Source organism: Stegodyphus dumicola, chromosome 1 (assembly GCF_044657685.1).
Source record: "Stegodyphus dumicola isolate Sdum_Otavi_A_Nest chromosome 1, ASM4465768v1".
NCBI lineage: Eukaryota > Metazoa > Arthropoda > Arachnida > Araneae > Eresidae > Stegodyphus > Stegodyphus dumicola.
The window spans coordinates 55,298,087-55,314,212 of NC_140768.1; the positions used below are offsets into that span (position 1 = coordinate 55,298,087).

Genomic DNA, 16,126 nt, shown 5'->3' on the forward strand with positions numbered 1-16,126 from the left:
CGCTCTTACAAGTTAAGATACGGTCATGCAAATTTTAATTAATTGACGAGCAAGCGTGCTTGCATGTTATGAAAGTTTTGACGAGGTATTCGAATTTCGAAACGAAATGTTGTTATATTCGCGTATTTTAATTCTTATTATATGAAGTATAGCAAAAAAAAAAAAAGCTATTTAATATTCTATAATTACTTATCATTGATAGGAAAACAGTTATAGAAAAATATAGCGGACTGCTTTAAACTTCAAAACGAATCATTCTGTTTCAGTAGTATCAATAGTGATTCGTAATTATAAATGCAGAAAAAAATTCTAAAAATTTATGTAGATATTTTAATTAACTAACGCCGTTTTTATAAATTTACTTATTATGTAACTTGGCTGCCAAAGTTTTTGATTTCAAGACGGTTTAAAATAAAAATACAATTCTTAATTCAGTTTAATTGGTTTCGTACAGAGCATATAATGACTGTCTATTGCCGTCGTTCTTCTGCCACATTAAGATGTTCTATTAATGACTGTGATGACTTTCCGAAACAATTCGATAGTTTCGATATTTTCAATCATTGGATTCTACTTTCTTAGCTCGTCTTTTCTTTCAAAGAAATGAAAATGTATCTTAACAGTATTATAAATTAAACTAAATGCCCAGAAAAAAGGGTACTGTTTTATTTTTAATTTGATAATTTTATGCATTTAGGTCATATTATAAAAAGCAATTAATAAGCATTTATTATCTGTTTTAAGAAATCAAATGCAAGATAAAATTTATTGAAAGGTATTACATATTAAAAAATCTGATGTATATACCAGATGACTTCCTTGTACGGAATATTAAATTATACGCAATTTTCCTGCATTTCATTTAAACATATTGAATTAACAGTTAACGAATTTCGAATTAAATCTACTTCGTGGGTAGCGCATAAGCCACAATAAAATAAACGCACTCTTTAAAGTTCACTATATATATTTACCATAGGGACACTTCGGCACTAGGTTCACTTAATATCTCATTCATTTTATAACTCAGAGTGCACAAAAATTACATCATCTGAAGAAATCACCACAAGTTCTATTCAAATACTGTAATAAATCTAAAACGACATATAAAAGAAATTAAACAAATAAAAAAGAAACAGTTTTTCGCAGACGATTCAGCGCCGCTTACCTAATATGCATGTGCTACTAATTAATTCAGTCCTCACTTCGCGGCAAGGCAAAAATGCATAAAAATTCAGTATATTTTCATTAAAATCTGAAAGATAGAGAAAAACATAAAATACCATTAAAAAAGCAATTTTTACAATTAAAATTACAGTTTCATCGAAAAAACAAGCTAATAACTTAAATTATAATTCCAGAATGAATTAAGCATAATTTAATTCGCAATAATAAAAAAAGATGTTACTTTGTTGATGTGAAGCTTAGTTTCTCTAGATTGGCAACAAATCCAGTATTCTGTTAAGTTTCAAATGTAAACAAACATGGCGGCCATGGTAATAAAAAATTAGGCTTTTAAATTGTTAATAACTTCACAATTAGTGCATGCAGGTTAACTAAAGGCATAAAAATCTTAACCAGAACAACATAATTCAATCATTTTTAAACAAAAAAAAAAAAAATAAATAAATAAATAAAAAAATAAAAATAAAAAATAAAAAAAAAATAAAATAAATAAATAAAAATAAAAAAAAAATGCAGAATTTACAAACATGTAAGAGTAAAGAAATTGAGATCACTGAGCCGGTTAACAAAGTAGATATATATATATACTTTTGGTGCGGTCGATTGCAACCAAAATACGAGGTGCACATCTACATGTTATAGCAATCATATATACAAAATTTAAACGTTCTGAGGCTAGTCATTTTTGAGTTATGCGCACAGAAGCTACGAAAAATTCTCTTGAGAATTCATTTTAAATCAGATTTATAATTTATTTTTTGGGGGGGATGTCCTTTATTCTGTGGCTTACGTAAGGATGTCACACAAAAATATCGTTAAATTGCGTTCGATAGCGGTCAAAATGGATATTTTCTTTGAAATATGATGCCTGAAATTTTTCGCGATTACAATACTTCCTTTTTACTAAGTACAAGGAAGTGAAAAGAATAATTAAGTTAACCGTAATACAGTGGTCAACCGGCAGGCGTTCAAACAAGCAGCGTAATAACGTGCTTAGATGCATGGGTAATACGCTGTTTGGGATTAATATCGCTACTTGAATGCGCAACACAAAAAATACAAGTTCAGATAATATCCTTCCTAAAAATTCTTACAATATTGAAAATTAAACATCTCATTATTGAAAAATCAGTATGAGAGAGAGCTCTTTTGTTTTGCATAGTAAATTCCTTAAAGTTACGATTGATGAAAAGATGGAATTAGTAGTGAGGAGGTAGCTCCTTGAGCTGAACAGTTTTATACAAGAGTTGATTTAAAAGTTTTACGACTGCCTGTGTATTTCATATCTAATGTTAGATGTATCAAACTTGTGCTGGGTTTTATGAAAATCTGAGCCTGTCTAATCTTCTGGTTTGATAGCCATGGATTTCAGTATTTGGTCACAATGAACGGAAATACCTGGTTTTTCCTTTATAGCGGGTGAGGAAGTATTTTTTAATACTGTAGAAAACTTGAAGGATCGATAAAATACATTCTGGCTGACAATTAACTTTCTGCATTTAGCATTCCCAGACCATGAACAGATAGTGAACATTGGCTTTTATACAAATGTCTTAAAAACTAATAAATACGGAGCCACGAGGTAAAAAAGCCATTTTGCTCAAGGAATGATGGGATCTAGAACAAGGCCCGACCGCATATGTGACGTTGGCAGCACTGTCTGAAATCGATAGGACCACTCTAGAAAATCTTTCATATTGCTTGGACTTATTGCCATGAGATGAGTGTTGAAAAAGATGTCAGAAAATACTCTATTCCATCTTTTGAAACTTTCGTATAAAACATTATATAGTAATGCAGTTCAAATTTCAAGGAAAAAAAAATTATACCGCCCATACAAACATATGGTTTTTATACAAAAAATAAAAAATCACATATTTTTCCATTGTATCTGTTTTCTTCCGCAAGAATCTATGCAAGAGATGAAAAACCTAACTGAAAGCAAAGGATTTTAGTTAACTACTTAAAAATGAGCCAGTGCTTATGCTTTCATCAATGTATTTCGCTAAATGGTTATCATATACAAATTATTTCAGTATATAGATTACATTTGTCTGAAAGTTTATTAAGCTATTTAATATAATAATGACTCATATGGCTTTATGACGAATGGCCAAATAATTAATTTCGTGAAGCATCATCATTTGATGAACCCTTTGCAAATGCTAAAAACGAGGAATATTTTATCTTAATGTTATTTAATCTCATATGCAAAAATATCGAAGAGAAGCGACTTAATGTGTAAGAGAAATTACATAAAAAAATCATTGGAATCAGTGACTGGGTTGAAAAATTAGAGTCATTTTTTCTCAGGATTATATGAAGCGAGATAAGAAGGGGTGTCATATGCAAAACGGATGACAAGCAGAACGACCAGTTACAACTGATCACTAGTGCGTAGATATCAGATACAGGTCAGATACATTATCCCGTCAGAATATCAAGTAGTCTAACAGTCTCGGCTTCTTATTAAAAAAATTATGACGCTACTGATATCAATCAATAAATAAGTTAACTAAATAATGAAAATAAAAAAACAAAGTATAGGGGAAAAAAACGTAATGTGGTACATTACTCAATCAGAATCTTCTATAACTTGTATTGCTACTGTAATTTTTCCACAGAATAAAGAGATCAGTAATACATTTGTCAACTATAGCATTTTTTACAAATTTAACCAAAATTCTCTTTGGCAGACTTTTCCAAGTAAAACATAAATGTATACTCTTCTGATAACGGTCCGAACTGTAATTCAAAAGTCTTATAAATAGCTTTCAATTTTGTAAACTGTTATAGGTACTGAAATTAAATACTGGATGTAGATAAAAGACACTCTCTTTGGAGTAAGAATGAAAAAGGAAGCAACACCGTACGTTAGTAAAATTTATTCAAAGATACCAAGACGCATTTAATGGTTTGTCTAATGCAAATTCTAAAATTCATGGAGTAGTAGCTTGATTAGTTTTCAAAGAAGCAAAAAAGATATTCAAATTCGTAATTATGCTGTAGGCTGCAGCATCTAGTTAATTCACAGCTCATTCAAAGAACAACTGTACTAATTTCTTAATAATAGCTTCACATTTATTCCATTAATATAATTAAAAATATATTTATGACACTAAATTCTCATTTCTTAGTAATAGTATTAACATTTATATCTTTTATTCTAATTAATAAAAATTATTTATAACATCATCTACTGTATACCCTCGCTACAGAATTTTTATATTATCAAAAGAAAAAAAAAATAACGGAATAAAAGCAAACAGACTCCTGAAATTAAAATAAGATCTTCCTTCATTTCAGGTCAACACAATCTAACCAAACGAACCTTTAAACATTTCTTAACATTCTTAGCTTTTAGTTGAAGTAGACAAAATGCATTCGATAAGCAATTTTAATTTCAGTATCTGTTAGCTTATTTTTATAATAAACTTACAAATTATCAGCAAAATTTGGCAATCAGTTTAAGTTAAGGTGTTAGCAGAAATTTAAATGTTATTAGATGATTTGTGAAGATCCAAATAATGACACATTATTCGAATATATTAAATTTCAGAATCAATCATATTTCCAGTAATCTCATAATACAGTAAGTTGTTGTTACGATATCACATTCATCTGGTTTGTTTCCAGTATATTTCTGTATTCCTCATTATAGTAAAATTAATCGATAATGCATGAACATCATAGTTTTGGCCAAGGAGGAGTCGGAGAATCTCGTATTCTCTATTCTCTAACACCCTTCTTTCGAGAGAGCTATCCGCTCAACTGATATCTAAGTGTTCCCGAAAATGTCATGATGAAATGCATTTAAATTTGCCGTCTTGGCGAGTTTATAGATGCATTGGTGACACGCATTTTTTTTTAAAGTTTAAATAAAATATTCATTATAGCATTGTTCTGCCTTTCTCACAGCAAACATTTCCCAAAAACAAAATAACAATAAAACTTTCGTCTGATTAACTAAAAATGTATAAGGTCTGTTACTACAGCGACCGCTTCCAGTGCTGACATGCTGACAAGAGGCTGACATACTGACAAATTATGACGAGATGTGTCTTTCTGTTTGGCAGCTATGTAACTTCCATGTGAAAAGACTAAAAATAAATTAATAAATATAAATAAAAGGACTTAAATTATTGTACTCATCAAACTCAATTTTAAAATTAATTATAAAAATCTCAATAACTCCTTTTTGATGCTTTCCACAATTCTTTTTTTTTATGTTACATCTGAATCAGTTTCTTATCCAGCTAGATAAATGTAATATTGGGTAATAAAAAGATTCACACCTTTTTTAATAAGATAATGCAGTTGGCATCATTTATAGATTTACGTTTTCATAAACATTATTTTGTAAGCAAAACTTCTTTTTGAAAACTTTCAGTTGTATTTCTGGCGAACGTTACCTTACTTAGGCAATAAAACCGAATTTAATGTTTCGTCATGCTTTTTTGCTGTCTAAAAATTCTTCCACAAAGCGCAAATTGTCTTTTTCCTAAGACCGTCCAACCTATGGTACCCTCTCAAGAGAGCGTGAAACCATGATTGAGAGGACCAGCTTCCTTCTTCCGTCTTTTTCGAGCTAACATCGAAAGAACTAACCATATCTGCAGCTATTGTTCCGAAAATGATGAGACATTCGCGCATGCGTTTTTAGTTTTAGTGACAAACATAATGTCTTATTCCTGATGGTTGTGACATTAATGGTTAAACGCTACGGTTGGGAGGATGGCAGACTAGCCTGCTAAACGGTACGAGGAAGAAATTATTTGAGTGAGGAACAATTACGTGAATGGCCAAAACATTAGTAGGTTTGGAACATTTTCAGCTTGCAGACACTAAAACAAGAAAACTAAATCTTCCCAAACAAACGAAACATTTCTCCTGAGGATATTTTCAACATATTTGATTCACAGAGCTTAAAGTGAATGAAAAAGTTATGGAAATCTGTAGATTTATTTCTTCCACATCCACGCTTCAGAGGAAGTTTCAACAATCTATAGTCTGAATTAGGCATTTGGTTAATAGAATACCTTTGTGAGCTGCGAAACGCTTTCTCTGTGACACAAAATAAATTTGAATATTTCGTATGTGAATCATTCCATCGAAATGATCCATTGTTTCAGCGTTAATCTTGACCTCAATGTGTTAAGAAGGACCAATCGTATGTTATATCTCTCAATTAAATATTTATTTCTTCACCTTTCTATCAACGATACACGAAACAAGTATTTTCATATGATTTCATATGTGGATATAAATGTTAATGTCAAACCCTTTTTATCGTATATGCATAATAAGGAAATGCAGCTAGAGGAATCAAATTCTAAGCAAGTCAAACAACCATTTTGACGCATTCAGCCAAGTTTTTCGCAAGCTGAATCTGAATTCATACCATCATTTACAAGTCGGCTAAAATAATTTTCTCTAAATAATAAAAAAATTATTTAGTATTTTATAACTTTTTTTAATTCATACAGTGAAATAAGTGTTTTACCTAATATAACTGAGCACGTTATATTTCAACCTAAATTTAACTTCTGAAGAGGTATAAGGTATTTCTCCCACCTTCTTGACATGCTGGGTACGTATTCCAGAGGTCCGCGGTTCGATTCCCGGCGAAGCCTTTGCTAATTTTTCATCTCTCCGGCTTTTCAATTAACCTAATGACTCTACAGTTGCGCCCAAACTAAAAGGGTGGTAGCTGATGACTCTCCACACTCAGGACTTGGCGATTGGGTCCTCTAGAAATCCCAGTCACCCTTTAAAAAGGGGGTATATAAGGTATTTCTCCCGCCTTCTTGGCATGCCTTCGTGGTGTGGTGGTCTGCACGCTGGGTGCATATTCCAGAGTTCCGTGGTTCGATTCCTGAACTTTTTTCATCTTTTATGCTTCCCAACAAATCCTAATGTCTCTACAGAGGTAAATATGAAAATATACAATGAACCAATTTGCGAATTCCTTTTCATTTATCCAACGTAAATTGTTAATTGTAATAAAATAGTCTTCATTTTTAGAGACACTTAAAAACATTAATTGAACTATTCATTATGTGAGTTTTACACTGCCGTAAATTTTTAATTCTCGATACTTTATTTATCTTCAGTTCATCACTATAGAGAATTTCATTCGATACTAAATTTCAGGAAAAAAATGGAAACACTTGAATCATTCTCCAAACAGGAAATACATATTTGAATATCTAAAACGTTGCTGATGTTTCCAGAATAAATAAGAATATACAAGCTGCTTTTAACATATGCTGTTTAAGATATTTTTTATCTTCCAAAATATAGCACTAAATGCTTGTTAACTGTGACAAAACGAGCCATATAAATACAATAAAATTCATATTTCCAAGCAGCAAAAAAATAATAAGAATATTTTCTGGAGTAGTTTTGAGCGCATTATAATTTTCAAGCATAATTTTTTATTTTATGCAGATTAATTATTTAACAAATATTTGAGCCGCAAGTTTAATTTATTAATCCAAAGGGGCTTTGTTCCCGAAGGACTATTTTTTCGTTTTGCGATTTTGCGTTGTAAACTTCAAAACGCTGTATCACTTTTAAAATCGTTGCCACCAAATACTATCGGCCTGTATTATATTTGAAGGAATTAAATAATGACGAATCTGCATAAATGTATGTATGTTTCTCGTATTGTGATAAAACAACGGTACCTAGAGCCATCCAATTTTGAAAGACGTAATCCTACTGCGAATATGGGCATCTGAAAGACAGATTTTAAATTTGGAATTTGTTTTATTATCGATTTCATATTTTGTAAAACTTCAATGAATTTTTGATTAGCAAACTCGAGGATTTCAAAACGAGCGATGGCAACGTTGTATAGGGAAAAAAAAAAAAAAAAATCACCAGTGCGTGAGAGTGCGTATCGGAAATTCTGAAGATATGCTGAGTTTAAAATTATTTTGCGATATTGTTGTTGAACTGAATTTCATAGTTTAAGTGCGAAGAACTTCATATTTAATAAATAAATATAGCACACAAAATGTTAAAAAAACTGCCCCTTTAAACGTAATTTAAAACCTGAAACCTTTCGAATTTTTTTTTTTTTTTTCTTACATTTTTTCGGGCGGGAGGGGCTCAAATTTTGCCGAATAAAACTTACTTTCTTGTAACAAGAGAATTTTTGCTAGCTTTTAGCTTAGTTTTTTTATTATAAAATTGAAAGCTTTGTTTAAAATTTGGTCTCATGCAAAAGTACTTTTGACATATAAACTACAGCACCTTCCTATTGTTAAAAAAATTGTATACTGAAATTCCTTACATAAACCGTAAACATAACATCTCAAAACGTCTGTGGTCAAGTGATTCGCAATTATATTATGGCTAAACACCGCTATATTTAATAACGGAACATGCACTTATTACTGTTTCCTTCGTTTATTTATTTATTTTTTTTTTTTTTTCCTGCCGCCGGCTGCACATTGCAAGGAAATTATACGTAAGAAGAGATTAAAGAATCACCGGTCAAACGTGTTCGACAGAGCGTGCTTGGAATAAGGAGTTTCCAACAGCGGAAATATTTCCCTTCAGATTCCTTCTGTTGTTAAAAGTACTTCAGGAAACTTCTCAACATTTCACGGTCATTTCATGTTTATTTTTATTTTTGTGGGCGTTCGCTACGATTGCCTTAACTTTTAATTCCAAAATTTATTGTCAGCCTGCTTCATGCGTTGCTATCAAAGTCAGAAAGAAAAAAAAGTGTGCTATTTTATAAATTGGTTTTAAATTTCCTTTTAGTAGTATTTTAAAGGCGTCATATTTTCTTTCCTTGTCACATATGTTCGGGTAAATTAAAACTCATAAATGTTATTTATTCGGTAATTTCAATATATTATTTTGGTGCTTGCGAAATAAATTAAGATTCTTGTCTGCATGTTTAAATGTAAATTAGATAATGTTTAAATTTTACGTATATTAGTTATAAGTCATTAACTGAAAAGGGGAAAAAAGCGTGTTCCTTTAACTTCGAATTTATTTCTTGATAATGTTGGAAAACAAGGCATGATTGGGGGGGGGGGGGAGACCACCTGGATAAAAGGCAGGCAAGTAAGTTTCAAACTAGCGCTATTTTGATTACGTTGGTTACCATGAGTTTCCCCTTTGATCTACTAATGCTGCTTCATCATTATGACGTCTGATGCTTTGAATTCATCAACAACTGGACATAAAGTTCCGAAAAAGTGGCTTTGTTTACTTAAATGTTGATCTTCAGTCATGCATTACCAGATGTGGGTTTTGTCAAAATAAAGCAGATAATTTTATAAAAGCATTCTTACCACTAGAAGTGGAAGCAGCTCTGTAGATATAAAATTTTGCTTTATGTTTGGTTCCCAAAGACAAAAAATCCAATTCGTAAACTGTTCATTATGCTTTAACAAATTAAATACTAGAAGTCTTTTTACGTTCAAAATTCCCGGAGATATTCGATACGAAATCCGCTGACTTAGTCGTAACTTTTCAATGTCTCTAGCCAAGCAGTTTCGATCAGAAGTTAGGATGAAACTAGAAAAATGCAAGAAAGTATTTTGCTTATTTTGGCGATTAACACTTCCTTATCATATTGGGCAATTAACACTTCCTTATCATTTTAATCTTATCTCATAAAATTATTAATTACTGTTGTCTGTGAGAATTTTGCACGTAATGAACAAAGCCGTTACGGTAGCTTATTAAACCCAAAGAATATTTTATTAATCTGATTGATAGCTCAACTAAAAATGTATATTTTGTATTTAAATAACCTACTTTTCCCCAAATACATAAACATTTTCTTTACTTTTTAATTCAAAATGCACATCTAGGATCAATATTTAAGGAAATAAAGCATATAAGGCCATCTTTTTCGATTATTCTATGTGGATGATATTGTTTTTTTTAGTACCGCTTGTGAATAAAGGTATTTAATTTTATGTTTTGTTGTAGTGTTAGGTTGTATAAACGTATTCAAAATCAGGCAAAGTATGGATAGAATATTGCACATTTTTGTAAAGAATTACTATAACATAAAACGAATTTTTGCACTAAAAAGGCTGCTCCAAAGAATGGGCAGGAGAATTCTGTTTGATTTCATTATTGCAAAGCTTACAAGAACTGTCTGCCTAAGGAAAGAAATGCCTCCAGGGAGAAGTTTTAAGAGAAACTGCCTGGTATTCGTATTATACATGATGACAACCACGAAAACGCTTATTCAGTTAGCCACTTCGCTGGAACATGGACATACTTTAATTGGTTTCTCAGCGCGACTGACAGTTAATGAAACTTTTAGGTATGTAATTATGGAAAGATTTTCTAAAATCATGAAGCTAACGGGTGACGCCACAATTTGAAACATAAAGAATTTCATGCTTTATACTTTTACACATATTTTTTTATTATTATTATTTTCAGTTGTTGTGGCTCCCAAGTAACCATTTTCACTTAATCTTTACTCACCTTCCTAACTTTCATCGTTTCACTAAGTCGTTATGTTTGGTAATACTCATCTATGATGAAATCATCATTTCCAAAAATTGTTCAGCAACAAAGCTATCATTTCACAGGTTACCTTGATGTTATGTAGATTCGCGCGAGTGCTGAATAGATTCAACCAACCATGGATTGCGGTAACGGTACAGATAGGTAGGTGCCTTTTCACTAATCGTTTATTTATTCTGTTTATTTTTAATGACCTTCTAAAGGCTTAAAGCTTTCTCCTCAACAAACATTAGGCTTATTGGACTATGATATTATTTCACATTACTTTAATGTTAAGAGAGTGCTTTCACAATTGCTGCGATTGTATTCCTGTTTTTTTTCCCTAAATTTTCAGCTGGAATAGGCGTAAATCTAGGCTCATACGATAGATCTTGGAATATATCCCAGTACCCATTTTGGGTGTTTCTGCGTGCATAATAACTGTTGTATTTCTAAGCTCATTCATCTCTAGTATAAGTGAGTAATTTCTCGCATACTTTTGCTTATTTATTATCAAGACTTCTCAAATTATTAATATCGCACTTTCTTAAAAATATTCATAAAGTAAATATACTATACAAAAATATGTATAAAAATGATAGACATTTCATTAAGACGCATTTTATCTGTCTGGTCCATACAGTCTCATAAGCACACTTTCTTCTCGCCTAAGAAACTACATTTAAATGACTGTGAGAAATGTTTTAAGCTAATTATACCTGTATACTGCATAAGTGTGTTTTACATAAAACAGTTACTATACAACAATTTGATTTGTTTCATATTTTCAGTACATATATACATGTAAGAAAATATATATATGAGAAAACATATATGTTATAAGGAATTCCCAAATCATCACTCATAACATTCGAAACTGTGTTTGAGTTCACACTTTGCTAAAATAAGGAAAAAACACTCGAGAGGATAAATAATTTGAAAATATTTTAAATTAATTACGATACTTGATTATTGTAAAAAATTTCAAAATATGCCTATAATTTAGGATAAAATTTCAAAAATAATTGAGTACGAAAAATAAAAACGTGCGTTTTTAAAAGAACAGCCACAACAACAATTTTTTTTTTCCGCAGAAGATTCGAGATTTTGAAATTTAAATGAAAGTTTCCATCATTTAAAACAAATTAACATACGAGTCGATAGAAATTAATAAATTATTTACAACTGTAAATTAAAAGGCACCTAAAATACAGAACAAAATTTGTTACTTTTCTTCCGTTAATGGAACCATTATGATAACACTGCTATCGAAAAAATATCTCTACACAAGTTTTTGAACATTTTTTAGATGCATATAAAATACATGTTTCTTTTACTTTTTTCATACGATGTTTCATAAAGCTGTTACATACAACGGTGTTTTAAAAATTGTAGCTATGTTTTAATGTCTCTTTTTTTTTTACACCATTTTATCCTTAAAAAAGGTGTGTGTGTGTGAGGGGGGAGAAGCTGTGCTTTGGAAGCTGCTGCATGATTTCGTTGTCGCGTCTTTTCTATGGGAATGCGACACCGCAATTCCACAATCACGGGATCGACAACTGGTTTTGATTATCTGCCGGTATCGCTTTTACGCATGTGTTGATTTCATACGGATACTTTAAAAGGTGCTAATTTAATTATATTCTCACCTTCTATGTTATGCTGTACTACTAATTATAAGCCTTGTCTACGCTATTAGAAATGTCGATTGTAATCGATGTTGATCCTATATCGCATCGTTGGATTATGTGCTGTGTCGATCGTAAGCAAGTGACGACTGTATGCAAGTACAGTACAACTCCAATTGTCCGAGCTCTGACTATCCGAATCGCTGATTATCCGAATTGCTTTCAGAATTCCTCAGAATGAAGTGAAAAAGAGAAGGAAAAGGTGGTGTGGTGTATTTAATTATGGCAAAGCACACGAGGGCTATCTGCCTAAAGGGAGGGATGCCTTTCGTGGAGGACTTTCTAAGGGAAACTGGCTCGTATACACGTTACACATGGGGAAAACCACGAAAACGCCCATGCAGCCAGCCCGTTCGCGGGATTCGAACCCCAGACCGAACTACCAGTGTTCAGCGCCTTTACCGCTCGGCCGCTGGTGGGCAGAGAAGGAAAAGGAGAAAAAGGAAAAAGGAAGCTCAAGGAAAGGAAAGGGAAGAGACAGGAGAAGATGAGGATGACGTGTTATTTGAAGAATTAAGAAACATTCTTTTGAAATTCCTGGATGTTGACAAGGTAGTGCTGAGGAAACAACAGAATTGATGGTGTGTGATTCATCAGACCCTGGGTTTCAAATTCTAAATTATGATGAATTTATTGAAAGCGACGAGGAAGAATATGGCCTTAACGTCGAAGATGAAGCAGATACGGGACCATCAGCTGGCGAAGTATTTGCCGGCTTTGAAACTGTTTAGAAGTGGATGGAACTCAGCCCGAGTGTAACCACATGCAACTTCTCATTGTCAAGCGGATGCGCGACTTGGCCGCCCGAAAACGGATGAAGACAGTCAAACAGCTTACTTTGACTGAGATGTTCAGCAAGCAATGACTTTCAGCACTTGTAAGTATTGTACACTACATTATATAACATGTACGTAAAAGTCTTGCCTTTTTATCTTAATTAATTAAAATCTCTTTTTCTTTAAAAATAGTTTTTCTCCCATTTTCAACAGTAATTAATTATTAATTAAATATACAATAATTAATTAAAGTGTACGCAGACCTTTTCTTCGGGAAAAAATCCAATTATCCGAATGAGGTCCGGTCCCAACTGATTCGGATAATTGGAGTTCTACTTTAACAGATGTGCATTAATCCTCTTATTTATTATCATTATCAAAATTTATTTTTTTGATTATGTGCTGGTAACTAATGTCGATTGCATATTTTGCTGCAATAAAGTGAATTTGAGTTTTAGCATTATCTCCATACCCCTCACCCCCCAAAAAAACACTAAGATTATTTTGACCGTTTTTTATTTGTAAAGCGTATGTCCATCGTAAAACTGTTTTAAATATTGACCTATTTTATATCCGACATTCCTCACTGAATTATCATTTCTATTCAGTTTTGATATTTAAAAGTGCTAGCCACTTCAGCGGCTAGCACTTTTAAATATAAAACCTTATGAAATTACACTAACTGTAATAACTTTCACTATAAAAACTTTATGAAAATACTCTGGCTGGACAAATACGTGCCTATAGGTACCTATGGGTCCAGCTAGTGTAAGTTCATAGAAGTATTTAATATTTCTAATTAGACATCTCGTGATTCAAAAGCATTTTCATTTAAACTAATCATATTTTAAAAAAAGGAAAATATTTTATATTTCTATCTAGACATCTTATGATTTAAATAATTATATTTTTACTTCAATCAACCAGATAAGAACAGCATTTATCGCTTTTAAATAGCATGGTTTATTAATCAATAACAGATAAATTCAATTTGAAAGTTCCGTATCTTACGCTCTAATGAACGGTAATACGCTGGCGCAGGGAAGATAAAAGTAATTAAAGCAGTGGTAACATATTGCTTTAAAATAGCCGAGTTTTTTTTATTAAAATTGTAAAATACCCTCAAAATATAAAATAAAGAAAACAAATTCGAAAATCAAAATTTAGGGTTCGAAGTGCAAATGTTCAAATTTTAATAGCACTAAGTGCGGTCTTTTTCTCACAATGCGAGAAACATACAAACAACTATATCTATATATTCTTCATTATTTAATAATGGAAAAGAGATGTAGATCAATATATTTCTTTTTTTTTTTTTTTTTTTTTTTTTTTTTTTGTCAGTCATACTTACGATAATGGTAATCATAGAAGAGTCTTCGTAATCCTTGCTCAAAAGCCCAGAAAGAAGCTTCCGTGCTTATTTTAGGCTTTCTTTGATTGCGCACCGACAGCAATGTTGCATAGTTTTTAGTTATTTAAATCCACTAACTATACGTTTGAAATAGTTTTCATACATGGAATTCTTGTAACGAACAGAATGCATCAGGCAATGTCGCTCAGGTATGTGGTGTTCTTTTGAAATGGCACGCCTTATTTCCTTTCATTTTAAGCGTGATCTGTATATTTTTTTCTTACATTATATATATGTGTGCGTGTTCATATTTTACTTGTAAATTAAGGAATCTGGTACTTTAATTTCTGGCTTCAGAAAATACTTTTATTGCTTAGTTGGAAGGATGAATGCATAAACCAAAATCTTCCAGATATGGCTGTTTCGAAACATAAATTTTTTGTAGGATAATTCACGGCAGATCATCTTTCTGTAGATAAGAGCTATTTCAGTCATAGTTGAATGCAATAATTTCCATGTACACGGGTTTTAAAGTACTACGTCATCTTAAGCAAGTAAGCAGCAGCGTGGATTGGTAGCGTCTTGCCAGGAGGAAAGCGTAAGCGAAAAATAATGTAGCGATTCAGAGGAAGAATGGAGTGAGTCAAGAAGTTTCAGTTTTGCCTTAAAAAGTTATGGTTTACAGTTATTTGATTGGGCAAGAGGTATCTGCATTAAGCGTTACGTAAGATCGCACGATTAATTTGAATGACGCAGATTAGACTTACAGCGCTATTTTTAAGACATTAAATAAAAAATAAAAGAGGTTATAGCCAATTAAATCTAGAAGTTTGCTTTCATATTTTTTTTTAAATCTTAAATACATCTAGTTTCGAAACATCTTTGCATATCTTGTGTCATAGAATTAAATCTTGCATGTGTTATTAAACTGCATTCAAACTGAACATTCCCAGACTTCACATCAGCTGTGATGCAGAAGATCCTGTGCGGAATGATAACCGACAGCTTGAAGGAGAAATATTTCATCTAAATTCATGAGTTGATTTTGTTTTTACATTTGTGAAATTTCTAATATACTACAGATAAATTTCTCCAAGAAGCAAAGGACATTGTATAAATTTCTTTGTTAAGTACACGTGCAGGAAGTAATAAATGTTAGTTATTTATAATAAGCTACTTATTTGTAACGTGTAGAGACATTAGGTATTTTTGGAAGCAGGTAAGATGGAAAATATGCAACGCCTTTGCTGGAAATCGAATCGCGTACCTCTCAGTTACGCACTGAGCGTGCAGACCACACAGGCTCGCTAAGAAGGCGGAAGAAATACCTTATATACCCCCCTTTATAGGACGACTTTTTTTTTTTTTTTTTTTTTTTTTTTTTTTTTTTTTTTTTTTAGGGGATCTAATCGCCAAATCATGGGTGAGGAGAATCATCATTCAACAATCTTTTTAGTTCGAGCGCCACTGTAGAGACATTAAAAATTTTTTGGGAGGCCAGAGAGATGAAAAATTAGCGATGCCTTCGCCGGGAATCGAACCGTGGACCTCTCAATTACGCGCTGATCGTGCAGATCTTTACACCACGAAGGCTCGCTGAGAAGGCGGGAGAAATATCTTATATTACGTTTATA

The 16,126-nt window shown here is 32.0% G+C and overlaps 1 protein-coding gene and 1 long non-coding RNA gene across 7 annotated transcripts in view; one reads left to right on the forward strand and one right to left on the reverse strand.

The window, feature by feature from the left end:
* LOC118201290 (protein phosphatase 1 regulatory subunit 14C-like) overlaps nucleotides 1–16,126 on the forward strand; it is a 186,338-nt gene that overhangs the window by 125,331 nt on the left and 44,881 nt on the right. Inside the window, exon 1 of one of the 6 annotated variants that reach the window (XM_035373367.2) lies at nucleotides 10,764–10,842. The exons of the other annotated variants lie outside the window; for them this stretch is intronic. The gene's annotated coding sequence lies outside the window, so the exon portion shown is untranslated. Of the gene's footprint in view, nucleotides 1–10,763; nucleotides 10,843–16,126 lie in introns of those variants that run through there. 6 annotated transcript variants of the gene reach the window in all.
* LOC146999090 (uncharacterized) overlaps nucleotides 1,168–16,126 on the reverse strand; it is a 41,425-nt gene continuing 26,466 nt past the window's right edge. The window contains exon 3 of the long non-coding RNA XR_015040649.1: nucleotides 1,168–1,255. This is a non-coding gene — a long non-coding RNA (uncharacterized LOC146999090). The remainder of the gene's footprint in view (nucleotides 1,256–16,126) is intronic.